Here is a 13375-nt window from a genome sequence, read left to right on the forward strand (position 1 = left end):
CTATGAATTGATTGTGGCCCAGATTTTATCAGCCTTGCTTGAGACATCTGGTCTCTGAGAGAGTGTGTCTAATGGACAAGTGATTCCATTGTGACCTTTAAGTGTCATTGCAGTGGTAAGTTATACACATAATCAGAATGTCAGATACCTAGCCAGTGTTATTTCAGATCCTCATAGAAACTTGTACTGTATTAACATTTAACATGATACTTTTAGCTTTCATGGGCTATAATAATAATCTAAAATAATAAAAGCATAATATGCTAATTAGACTGGACGTCCTTCCTTCCTCACAAAGCAGCAGTGGACGGGGCCAAGGCAGAGGCAGCCAAGGTGGCGGCAGGGGCCAAGGCCCTTGCACAAATTTCATACATCAGGCTTCTAGTAATAATAATAATAATAATAATAATAATAATAATAATAAAATTTGAAGACCTTCTCTATGCCGTTTATTAATTGATAGTTCAGTAAAGTCTTATTTAACACCTATTCCCCACCAGTGCTGGGCACCAGAGGTAGAAGGATAATTATTACATGGTCCTTGCCCTCAAATTTTTCACACTTCAGCAAATGAAACAGAAACAGTTATAATACAAAAGACAGAAGGAGGTATTCATTTTACTCAAGAGACATAAGAAAACTTCATGGAGGAGGAACTATTTAAAGTGGCTCAGAAAATGAGTAGGAGTTTGCCCCATAGACAAAGGGATGTGGGTATATTGGGAGAGCCGCTATCCCAGGACCAGGAGGAGGAACAATAGTGGGAAGGCATGGAGATGAGCTGGAGCAGAGCAGGGGGAATTGACTGGAATGGGGTGAATTGACTAGACTAGATTACCAAGGTTTTATAGTGCGTGCCCAGGGGTCTGAACTCCATCCTGAGGGTGAGGGAGGGAGACATTACAGGGTAGGAGCCCTAGATTAACCTGATTTGATTAGAGTGAAGCAGGTTTGATATTTTGAAGATATCAAATCAATAAAGCATTTTCTATTTCAAAACAAAAATAAATAATATGGATAGTCTTTAAAAGAACAGTTGTAGTTTACAGAAAAACTGAGCAAAAAGTACAATTCCTATATTACTCCCCCCCACACACACACACACACCCCTCACAGCTTCCCTGTTATCAATCACTTGGTACATATGTGTGGTACATATATAACCATTGGTGAACCAATACCACTGCATTATTATTGACTAAAGTCCATTGTTTACATGCCAGTTCACTCTGTGTTATACCGTTCTATGGGTCTTGACAAAAATCCATCATTACAGAATCATAGAGTGCATAGTTTCACTGCCCTAAAAACCCACCATGTGACACCTATTCCCCCATGAGCCCCTAGCCCCTAGCAACCACTGATAGTTTTACTGTCTTTATAAGATATTTTTCCCTCAGAATGTTGCATAGTTGGAATCATATATTTTGTAGTTTTTTCAGATTGGTCTTTTCACTTAATAATATGCATTTAAAGTTCCTTTATGTCTTTTCATGTCCTGATAGTTCATATCTTTTAATCATCAAATAATAGTTCACTATATGAGTGTACTACAGTCTGTTATTCCATTCATTTATAGAAGGACATTACGGTTGCTTCCAAGTTTTTGCAATTGTGAGTAAGAATGCAATCAACATTCATGTGAAGGTTTTATGTGGACATATGTTTTCAACTCATTTTGATAACTACTCATGATCAGGATTGCTGGATTTTATAGGAAGCCTAGGTTTCACTTTGTAGGACACTGCCAAGCTGTCTTTCAAATTGGCTGTGCCATTTTGCATTCTCACCGACAATGATAATTCCAGTTGTTTCATGTCCTCACCAGCATTTGGTGTTGTTTGTGTTTTGGATTTTAGCCATTCTAAAAGGTGTGTAGATTTATCTTATTGCACTTTTAATTATCCCCGCTCCCTAAAGATGTATGGTGCTGAGCATCTTTTCATATGCTCATTTGCCATCTGTATAGCTTCTTTGGTGAGGTGTCTGCTCAGATCTTTTTAATTGGATTGTTTGCTTATTGTTGAGTTTTAAGAGTTCTTTGAATATTTTGGATACCAGTTCTTTATCAGATATGCATTTTGCAAAGATTTCCTCCCAGTCTGTGAGTTGTGTTTTCATTCTCTTAACAGTGTCTTTACAGAACATAAGTTTTTAATTTTAATGAAATTTAGAATATACATTTTTCTCACATGGATCATGCTTTTGGTGTTGTTTCTAATATTTTAAAACTTTTTATTGAAGTATAATGAGCATACAGACAAGTGCACATATTGGTAAAGCTCACTACATTTTCACAAGTGAGACCTGTGAATGAGCATTCAAATCAACCAATAGGATATTACCCAGTGCTCAGCTATCAGTTTGAAAAGAATGTTAACACAGGACAGTTTCTTGAAGCTTCAAACTACAGAAACACAAAGTAAAATGCTTGAAAATTACAGTGCTGCTTCACAGAGGTATTACGGACTAGGTTTTAATTATCTTCCAGACAAGAACCTTGTCTTAATTCTGAATTGACTTGCCAACACCTATTGAGTGCCTGGCACGAAATAAGCAATTATTAAATAGTCAATGGAGGAATGAATTAATGCAAGAAGTGTGATGTATTAGGGTTAAGAAAAAGAAATCATTTGCATGGACAAGATAATCAAGGAACCAATGATGGAGAAAAAATTGGGGGCTGTTATAGACCAAAAGTTAGATTAAAAAATCATTAATCAGTCATTATTTGTTGATCACATGTTATATGCACTTCAACAAGCAAATGAAAGTCTCTCAGTAGAGAGGGGCTGTTGATGGGAAGGAGAAGAGGTGTCACTTGGGAGGAGAGTGGGGAGGCAGCATAGAGCAATGGGATTTAGTAAGATCAACCAATGGTTATTTGCCTGAGCTTGACATTAACCTAATGCCTGTTATAGTTTTAAATCTGATTTGGATAATCATTTTTAAAGAGAATGTGAAAATACCTGAGAAAAGTGCCAAAATGATCAAAAACTAGTGACAAGCTATGCAAATATATCATACTAGAGGTCCGGGGCACAAAAATTTGTGCACTGGGGGGGAGAGGGGTCCCCTCAGCCCGGCCTGTGCCCTCTTGCAGTCTGGGACCCCTCGGGGGATGTCCACCTGCTGGCCTAGGCCCCCTCCCCTTCAGGGTGGGGGTCCCCACTGGGGTGCCTGGCCAGCCTGGGTGAGGGGCTGATGGCTGTTTGCAGGCTGGCCAAACTCCCCAGTGAGGACCCTAACCCCATGGGGGTGTGGCCAGCCTGGGTGAGGGGCTAAGGCCGTTTTCTGGCTGCCCACAGCCCCTTCAGGATGGGGGTCCCCGCTTGGGTGCCTGGCTAGGCTGAGTGAGGTGCTCATGGCCGTTTTCAGGCTGGCCACAACTGTGGGCTGGAAGCAGGTGTCTGGGGTTTATCTTTTATAACTGTAACTTTGTAGCCTTGAGGGGAGCTCAGGGCCATCAGGGCAGGTGGGAAGCTTGACTTCCTCCACTGGTGGCAACCCAAGCCTCCTGCTCACTCCAGCTCGGTGGCTGTCGCCATCTTAGCTGGGTCAATTTGCATATTTGATCCTGATTGGCTGGTGGGTGTGGCTCGTGGGCATGGCTTGTGGGTGTAGCAGAGGTATGGTCAATTTGCATGTTTCTCTTTTATTAGATTAGATTTCATACCACACATAAGTGTGAAGATAAAAGAGATGAGATGTCTATTAATAAAGCATTTTTTATGAAGGGTTGGAAAATGAATTGTTTCTTAGATTTGTAGAAGTCCAGTAAGACAAAGAATTAAATTAAGACACAAAATATTTTGATCAAACATAAGGAAAAATGTCTGTATTTCCAGGATGACAAGCTGCGAAAGTAAGAGGGAGCTGGGATATCTTTTTCTCAGAGCCTATCAGGTAACAGGGAGAGAGTGGTCAGTCCTGAGCAACTGAAGCCCATCCTGGCCTGTTAACAGAAACAGTCTCTATGGCCCCCTAGTGCCATTTTTACTTTAAGAAAATGCAACGTAATGTGAAAATTAAGCATTAACGAGTGAAAGGCGCAAGTTGAACTGAGGACATCTGATGTTTAATTAAATAGCAAACTTTTAAAGAGCCTGATGGAGGAGCTTAAAGGATATCTGTAACATTTGCATTAGCACTGCAACAGGGAGACTTGCAATGTTCTGCTTTTCAGATTGGTTATTAGTCAGTAAAAGTCGATGCGCTACAGTGGAAATGGCTTCCACATTACCCATAACCCTAGAAGCCACTGGCATTTGCTGCAAACTCCAAAACGCCACTTTCAGAGGCAAATTCTATCTCCCTCATGGCATTTTCTAGTTTTATTTGTCTTGAAAAACATTTCATTATGTTTAATTTAGGGAAATGAGATTTCTTTAATTACCATCAGTAGTAGCTATTAGAAGCTCAATTACATCTTCAAATTCATTTTTAAAAAGCTTTATGGTTTTTCAGATAAAAAATTTTAAGTTCTAACTGCACCCATTAAAAGTTACTGTTCCTCCCTTGGGTGCCCATACTTGCAGGAGAGAAGATACATCTTATAGTGCAAAATAAATAATGCTAGAAGTTGAGGACCAGCCTAAATAGGATTTAGAATCACTCATTTGGAATAGATTAGATATTTCATTAAATGAATTGGTCCATTAAATATGTTTGCAGATTATCTTCCTTTGAGCTATTATATACACTAAGCTTTGCAGGGTGAAAGGTCAGGGTGTGCCTGTGGGACCAGAGTCAGCTTACTAACTGGGAATGCAGATGTTTCTCATAGGTGCTCATGCCTAGCCCCTGTTATAGTCCTACATGTCTATAGTGAGTTACATGTCACCAGTATTGGGTCTAGAGAAGTATCTCCTTAAAGGATTGAAAGAGGGAGTGGATCACATATCCTCCAATTCATTGGTCTCTTAAATATTGTCAGTGGTTTTAGAAGTGACTCCAATTTCATGTGTTCATATAATGAAACAGTTATTGCCAGTAACAAAACTTTCCCCAAGCTGGGTGTCGCCCTTGTTCTAAGTCACAGTAGCATTAATAGGTTAGAGATAAATAAAATAGTTTGCATATTGAGGTCTAGAAGAGATTGGCACCTATAGTGTAGGGCCCGTAGTAGGGCACTGGCCTTCTCACTCAGGCTCAGAATGTGTTTCATTTGCAGCGTCTGGAAGAGCACCTGTGTGTAGCAGGTGTTTAGTCAATGCTGGTGAATGTGATTTGTTGGACTCTCCTTAAGTCAGAAGCAGCCATGTGCTGTACAGCTACAACCAGACCAGTGTTTGTCCCTGCACTTGGTGGCAACTTTGAGATAAGGCATAGAGGTGCTATCTTGGGACAAGAAATAGAAAGCATCTTTTGAAAAACCCTGGGATTGGTTCATTGAATTGCTTCACTCTAATGCAAAGCCATCTCTGTTGGCAGGAAATATCAACTGTGCTAATAAAAATTGTAAATGCCTCTGTCGCTGTTTGTCACAGATAAACACATGCACGTTTCAGGTGGTTTAAAATTATTGTTCCTTGAGTTCTTTCTGCCAGTTAACACAAGGGCAAGGAAATGCCATAACTTATTTAAGGTGTGTGCATTTGAAGGGCTTGGATTTTGTGTATTGTATTTGGAAATGTTTAGTTTTATTCTTCTCAACTTGCTATAGCTTTTACCCAGGCTGCTAAATTCTTATGGATGGAAACTTGGGTTATAAGCTCGGGAATGCGGTGTTTGAGTGGGTCAGTATCGGAGGGAGAGGGTTACACATGGCACATGTAGGTGCAGTCTTTTATGTGTTGCTGGCTGCTCATGTGCACACCCACCATAGATTTCTCCTGGATGTTGTATTAAGGGTGTGAATCATATGATGAACAAATAATTGGAAGGCAAGTGTTTATGAAAGCCAGGGCACTCACTGCTAAGAGGGTGTACTAGTAAAATCAAAGTCCCACATAAAAACATGCCTTGCATTTGGGGTCTGAAAGTACAACAGCATCATTAAAATAATAATAATAATAGTGCCGTTTAAAATTGTCCTGGAACAGTAGTCACACGAAGCACGAAGTCATCAGGGTTTACATTTTGTATCTGCAGTTCATCCAACCATTGCTCTTTAATAACTTTGTCACCAGAGAAGATGTAAAAAAGAATGTGAACATATGGTTGCAATGGTTCGAAACAATAATAGAGGACAGAGGCGTGTTAATTGTAATTCTCAGGAAGCTGACGATTGGATAGCTGTCTAATTTAATCAAGTCTTGTTACAGTGGGATGGTTCAGCTGCAAGGAACTTGTAAAACTGCAATAAACACTGGACTCAGTGCGCTCTCCTTCTTTCCTGGGGGCAGTGGCTTCCATGCTGTCAGCCCCAGGAAGGCTGCAGGATGCTGCAGAGTGTTTGTTGATGCCTGCATCAATTTCATAAGAAAGTATTGATTACAGAGTGGAAAACATTTAGTTTAACAGCAGTCGATGAATAACAGACCAAAGGACATTTGAAGTTTTGAAGTCTTTAAAATATGAACTAAATACACAATGTGGGGAGTTATCTTATTAGGAAAAGAGGCCTGACCCAAGGCTATTACAGATTCTAGAGGACCAGTTTCCTCTTCCTCTTCTCAGTCAACAGAGATGCTGTGAGTAGGGTCTTAACTATCTGCTGTGGGAGAAAGTGAAAACTCATTTAGCACAAAGTAAATATAAAACTTTTGGTAGATGGAGACTGGATTTTTCTGTTACAACCTATAATCTACACACTGACGGGTGTTACTCTACACTCTGAGTTGTTTGATTTTAATGACTGGTTAGACTCAACATTTTATTTCAGCACCTGAGAATATCTGATAGGAAAACATTTAAAGATGTCGTTTGCTGTCACCACTAAATCTGAGAGGCTCCTGGAGCATGAAAGAAAAACAAAATGTCTGTCTGTATGACTAGTCATTTATCTATACATATGTTATGACCAATATTCAGAATCATCTAATGTTGAGATTGGTTTGACATGAAGTAGGCCCATGGTAAATTGTTGCTGAGTTATAGTAACTGGAATAATCTCTAACACTAAACAACACTGGCAGCCAGTGACCAGATTCTGACTACTCCTAGTTGAAAATAAGAAAAGACATTGGCTGATAGCACAGCCCAGAATGGTGAAATGTATTTCTACTTCTGACACAAAGACGGTGCCTTTGCACAGAGATGTCATCACACAGGGGTAGATTAAAAGATCTGTTCCCAGCCCTGACCAGTTTGGCTCAGTGGATGGAGTGTCGGCCTGCGGACTGAAGAGTCCCAGGTTCGATTCTGGTCAAGGGCATGTACCTTGGTTGCGGGCACATCCCTGGTGGGGGCTGTGCAGGAGCCAGCTGATCAATGTTTCTCTCTCATCAATGTGTCTAACTCTCTATCCTTCTCCCTTCCTCTCTGTAAAAAAATCAATAAAAATTTTTTTTTAAAAAAAGATCTGTTCCCAGCACACTGACAAGCACAAATATCACATGATTTACAGAATGGCTGCCTGGGGTCATCCTTTCTGGAAAATGCAAACTGAACTTTTTGATCGTTGACAGTGGCTATAATCTCATTATGTTTGGGGGAAGGGGTATCAAATCATGTTTGTTTCTCAATGCTAATAAGACAGTCCCCCAACCTCATGGCTTCTGGGGGAGCTTATGAATTTGGGAAAAAAGAAATACCACCTCCTGAAAAATAAATGATTAAGGTTGATTCTGTTTCATGAGCTGTCAACTGGTAATCCAGATGAAGGGTTCCCCAACTATGGCTGAGCATCCCTCTTCCCTGTATGTCTTTGTAAATAGTTTAATTGCAATGTAGCCACACCCTGTTTTAATGTATTGCCTATGCCGACTTTCATTTGAGAAGAGCAGAGCTCAGTAGGCGGAGCAGAGACTGTATGGCCCTGAATGCTGGAGATAGTTACCATGTGGTCTCCTACAGAGAAGTTGCCACCCCCTGCTCCAGACAGTCATGTGTTGCAGCTCATTGTTCAATATGTGATCATTACAATGTTCTTAGTGGCCATCTCTTTTCTGAAGAGTATCTATTACATCTTTTTATACCCCACAACTTCTAATAGGTCATGAAAAGGGAGAGGCTTAGTGACAGCTGGTTCACTGGGCGAGGAGAAAGGTTACTAGACCAGGAGAGAAACTCCTTCGTACTGGTAAGGGGAGGCAGTCCGGCTCTATGACCCTGGAAGCAGGTGCCTGAGCTCAGACTCTGGCTCTACTATTTGTGTCCAATGGCTGTAGCTCTATAATCCTAAACAGATTGCTTTGGAAATAGTGCCAACTGTCTAGTATTGTTGGGGAGATTCGGTGAATATGACATAAAAAGTGCTTAAAATAGAATTCATCAACATCATTCTCGTTTTTGTGACAGGAATATTTCTTATTTTTCCTTTCTATGTTATTTTCGTTTACTTGATTTGTTCTAGATTTGCTTTTGTAACTTCTTCTTGATGATGCAGGTGCTCTTTAAGTGTATATTCATGTTTCTTTGGCCTATATGTACATAGAGGCTGTAGCCATTCCCATGGCTCAGATGCCACAATCCTGTTGAATAGATGGACCTTTTTACATAAAAGGTAAAATAAAATAAAGCCTCAGACTCCCTGTGTTATTGTAGTTGTGCTTTTATTTATTTAGTAACTGCTTGTAAGTAATTTCCAGTATACTGAACCCTTTGTAATTTTTGGACGATATGCAGTTCCTCCTGGTCTCAGTGGTGAGGGCTGCTGTTCTGGCGTTTGCATGTGATGACTCAGTGCGCCTATGTAATGGCACACATTTCACTTGACCATAGTAACTAATGGCAGTTAAATACCATTAGTCTGAGCCATCTTCTTCGTACATGTTGAGCCCCATTCATTGGTCAAAAATTCTGGGAGTCCTAGCCTGTTCAAAAACATAGACATGTGGAGCAATGCATCAATATAACGGACCTGCAAAAGTGAATGGATGCCATTTCATAACATTCCAGACTGGGTAAAACACTTAGCCTTTAACACCGCTACTTCTGAAGAAGGAGGCATATTTTCTAGGAGGACTTTTAAATACACTAAAGCAATAATGATTAGAAAGTTTTATGATGTTGCCAATTGCTTTTCCATCTTCATTAGGGGTTTAATTTTGTGCTTCAACGTAAGAGTTTATATTGCAAAGGAAAGTAAATTATAGATGTCCATAAAAGTTTTACATATAAATCCTACTGGTCCAACAGCAAAATTACACCAAGCTCTTGAAAATCTGCTCTTCTCTCAACTCCCTGGGAAAGGAGACTTTAAAGAGGAGGTTTCGTCTCACAGCCACAAAGATGGAGGGTGGGCTGGGTCACCCTGGACAGGGAGCACCTTTTAGGACCTCTGTTGTACCTCATGATCTAAAGTACCTTTCCAAGTGCAAAGATTTCCATTTCCCTTTGATTATGAGACCTATAGGAAGGGAAAGATATTAATGTGTCCCTGGGGAAATCTAGCTGGACAGCATGCCTCTGTTCACTCAGGACTGACTAAGCCATCTCAGAGAGACCACCTTCAAATACAAGAAAGCGAAACTTTCAGCCAGGAGTGGGAACTGGGGAGAAGCTGGAGGTGGCAAAAAGGGCACCTGAGAACACGATTTCTGAGGCTCACATTTTTATTTATTTATTTTTATTTTATTTATTTTATTTTATTATTTTATTTTATTTTATTATTTTATTTATTTTATTATTTTATTTTATGAGAGAGCGAGAGAGAGAGAAGCTGCCTCTCATACATATCCCAACTGGGCACCTAACTCACAACCTTGGCATGTGCCCTGACTGGATATTGAACCGAAGACCTTTTGGTGTACCAGAGGACTCCCCAACCAACCGGGCCACTCCGGCCAGCGCTGATGCTCACATTTTTAAACTTCACACAAAGGAGAGCTGTAGTCTTGACCTAGGAATGTCTACTGTGCGCTTTTCTATACCCAGCCATATGTCAGACAGACTGTTGATTACAGGTAATTATAGTCTACATTGGCCTATTTTTTCATGACTGTGATTTGTACTGTGTAGGACCATGTTTTCTATTTGCTTCCTCTTGTGACTGTTGCCACTCAGAAACTGAGATTATCTGTTGTAATCCTCCCTACTTATGTGACTAACCACGGGTGAAGTTGTCCCAAATGATTCTATTTTTTATATATTTAAGTCCCGTCACCTATGTCGAGGTGCGGGGGGTTCCCATATAGGTGCTGCTCCTAAGTGGGACATGCACAGGTGGTTTGGACCATCCGCTTGAGGCTTGCGCCAATACCTTCGGGTCAGACACTTTCACAGAGATAGCACTGAGATCTGAGCCGAGCCGGAGAAATTACACACAGACAAACAGGTCAGATGCAAGCACACAGGGGGTTTATTTACCAGTTCCTGATGGATCTCAGACGCTGGAAGGATCTACCTGGCTATGCTTGCTGACACACACAAAGGGGTATACTGCGCCGTTGGCTGCTGGCTCTTTCCTCTATTGACAGTTAATTGGGCAGAGTTTCGTGCTGGGAACCGAGACATGAGCACACACAGGTCCTCCCGCTCTGATGACAGGAGAGCTGTGCGCTGCTGGGTCGATCAGGCTGTCTGGTTATATATCCCTCTGTAGGCGTGGTCTTCGTTGGTGTGTGTGTTATCAGTGGCTGACATGTGTGGATCCACCCGGGGTCTGTTAATCTATGCGTGTGTACAGGCTTTGGGCGTTCCCATCAGATAGGTTGTTTACCAGTACTAGTGGGGTTACAAGGGTGCATTCTTGGGTCCCACACAGTATTCCTATATCTAACATTAGGTACTATAATAATTACTATAACAGTCCACACAGGGTTACATGCTTTAAGTCTTACATTCTAAGGTCCTAACATTAAGTACCATAATGATTACTATAACAGAAGTGCATTTTGAAAGAAGTGCAGATTGTCTTCTATGAATATACATTTTCCCTACTGTAGATCAACTGTGCTCCCTCAGCTCACGTATAGATTTTTAATGAAAATTATATTTCTGGGTAACCTTATATCCCTAAAACAATATAAACTCTAATTATTCAATATGTATTTCAATTTCTTCTAACTTTGGTAATTGTATGAAATGAAATACTAAAGCATTGAACCCAAACTTGAGATTAGCTCCACATTGATCTTTTAAATATTATAGTTGACCTTTTCATAGAATGATAGAATGTAAAGGTTTGCATTTGTTAACAAGGGTAAGGCAAACTGCTAAATATCACGTTGTTTTAAAATTCCAGGTTTCTAACATGGTCTTGTACTGCAATATAATGGAGGCTGGCTATGTCAAAACTATTCCAGAAGTTCTCAGGGCCTTGTTAAAAAAAGTATTTGTAGAGACTTTTCAACAATTAAATTGTAGGACAAAGGCATTCTAATGCACTTCTCAAATGAATAAGAAGTATTTATGAGAAATTAATATTAATTACTAGGGTCCAGGAAGCCTTTGCTCTGGCAGAGTAAAAAAAAAAGCTCTAGTAGTACTTAGCACAGGCTATTGTTGACATTATAATTATTCTCCTATTTTACAGGAGTGAATAATTATCATAGCAAACGTTCTAATTTTCCATGTACGTAATTACACCCATTCACTGAAGAAGGGCAAGACTATAAAGATTCAATCACAGAAAAAAAGGATTCTTCTTCTGAAGAGGTGTTTCCTCCTACAGTTCTGTAAAATGTGGTAGGGTGAACAAAAGAATAGTAAAATATGCTATCCTAAAAAATGGAATTATAAATGCTTTTTAAGGAATCCACTGCAAATCCTCTGAGAGAACATTTTTGTCTTAATAGTTAAGGAATTAGAGTGACTAGTCAGATAAGAGATTTGAATATGGAGTTTAAAATTAGAATCTCTGGGCTATTGGGAGAGCAGGAATGAGCCCAACAGCAATGGTAGCAAAAGACAATGACAAACAGGACGAAATGTATCTGTGGGGTTTTAAATCAAGGGAAATCTCATTGCATTATCCTCAGTGATTGAAGACTGAAAGTTGTAACTGATACAATCTTTGTAAACTTAGAGCTGGCTGTCAATTATGAAAAAGGATATAGTGGGAGGTCACCCACCAAGCAGTACTGAACGTTGTAGAGTGCTCAGCGATATGCTAGCATTCTATGGGATTTTATTGCCAAGCACAAGTACCTGTCTAAAGAAAAGCATGCTCTCCGAAGAGAAGGGATAATAATTACATATGAAATGCTTAGCAAAAGATATATCATAGATTTTCAAAAACTAAGTTGAATATTAGCACCAATGTATGTGGAGAAGGCAAAACAAGTGCTAATCTTCATAGTAAATACAGAATACAGCTGAAGTTCAAGATTAGAGCCTCGAAGAGAATACAGTATTTTAGAATCCTCTATAGTAAGGAGAAAGGAGATGAAATATAGCGACTCAGAGTTTGAAAGGGAAACTAAATCTGCTGGAGAAGTCCACTCATTCTCCACTGGTCCTCCTAGGGCCAAGAAAGAAAAGAAACGGAGTGTGGGGGCGAAATGGGGAGTAAGTGAATGCAGTTCACTCTAAAGTACATAGATTGGTTCAGGGCAGAGAACTGGAAGAAAAGTCCTTAAAAAAACAGAAACCCTCTCTCTTCTTTGTATGAAATGTACTGTATCCACAGAACAGAAAAGAGTATTCAAGACTTCAATCAAGTGGGAAGTCACTTAATAAAATTGACTTTTGATAGTTACTGTTCTTTGTGATCAATTAACATGACAACAGAGAAAGATCTGTGACCTGGAGAGAGTCATTGACTTCTTATAAAAGGACCTAATCATGGGTAATGGAAACTGCTTCTAAGTTGACAATTGAGCATTTTGACCAAATAACTCAGCAGTTCTCAACCTGTGGGTCGCGACCCCTTTGGGGATCGAATGACCCTTTCACAGGGGTCGCCTAAGACCATCAGAAAACATATATAATGACATATTGTTTTTGTGATTAATCACTATGCTTTAATTATGTTCAATTTGTAACAGTGAAATTGGGTGTCACCACAACATGAGGAACTGTATTAAAGGGTCGCGGCATTACGAAGGTTGAGAACCACTGATTAACTCAAGCAAATGATTGGGATAAGGGAAAGAGTGTGCCCGGATTAGGCAGTTGATAGACTACGGATACCAGGTTTACTACTCACTTGGTTCCTTACTCAATGTTTTACTTTCCTTGGTCAGCCCTCCCCCCTGCAAATTGTCAGATGTTCAGATTTGGGAGGAAACGTCTCTCTGAGAAGCTTGTCAAAGTCAGAAAGTCAGTGAGCCAGAACATCCAGTAGAAAGGCCTTTTCCAACTCAAGGAACCATTGCTAATGAATGAC

At 40.0% G+C, this 13375-nt stretch overlaps 1 protein-coding gene across 6 annotated transcripts in view; it reads left to right on the top strand.

Moving 5' to 3' along the window:
* The window catches only part of NCKAP5 (NCK associated protein 5), a 955167-nt gene that overhangs the window by 471038 nt on the left and 470754 nt on the right, over positions 1-13375 (top strand). The gene's annotated exons all lie outside the window — the stretch shown is intronic.

Source organism: Myotis myotis, unplaced genomic scaffold (genome assembly GCF_014108235.1).
Source record: "Myotis myotis isolate mMyoMyo1 unplaced genomic scaffold, mMyoMyo1.p scaffold_m19_p_8, whole genome shotgun sequence".
Taxonomy (NCBI): Eukaryota; Metazoa; Chordata; class Mammalia; order Chiroptera; family Vespertilionidae; genus Myotis; species Myotis myotis.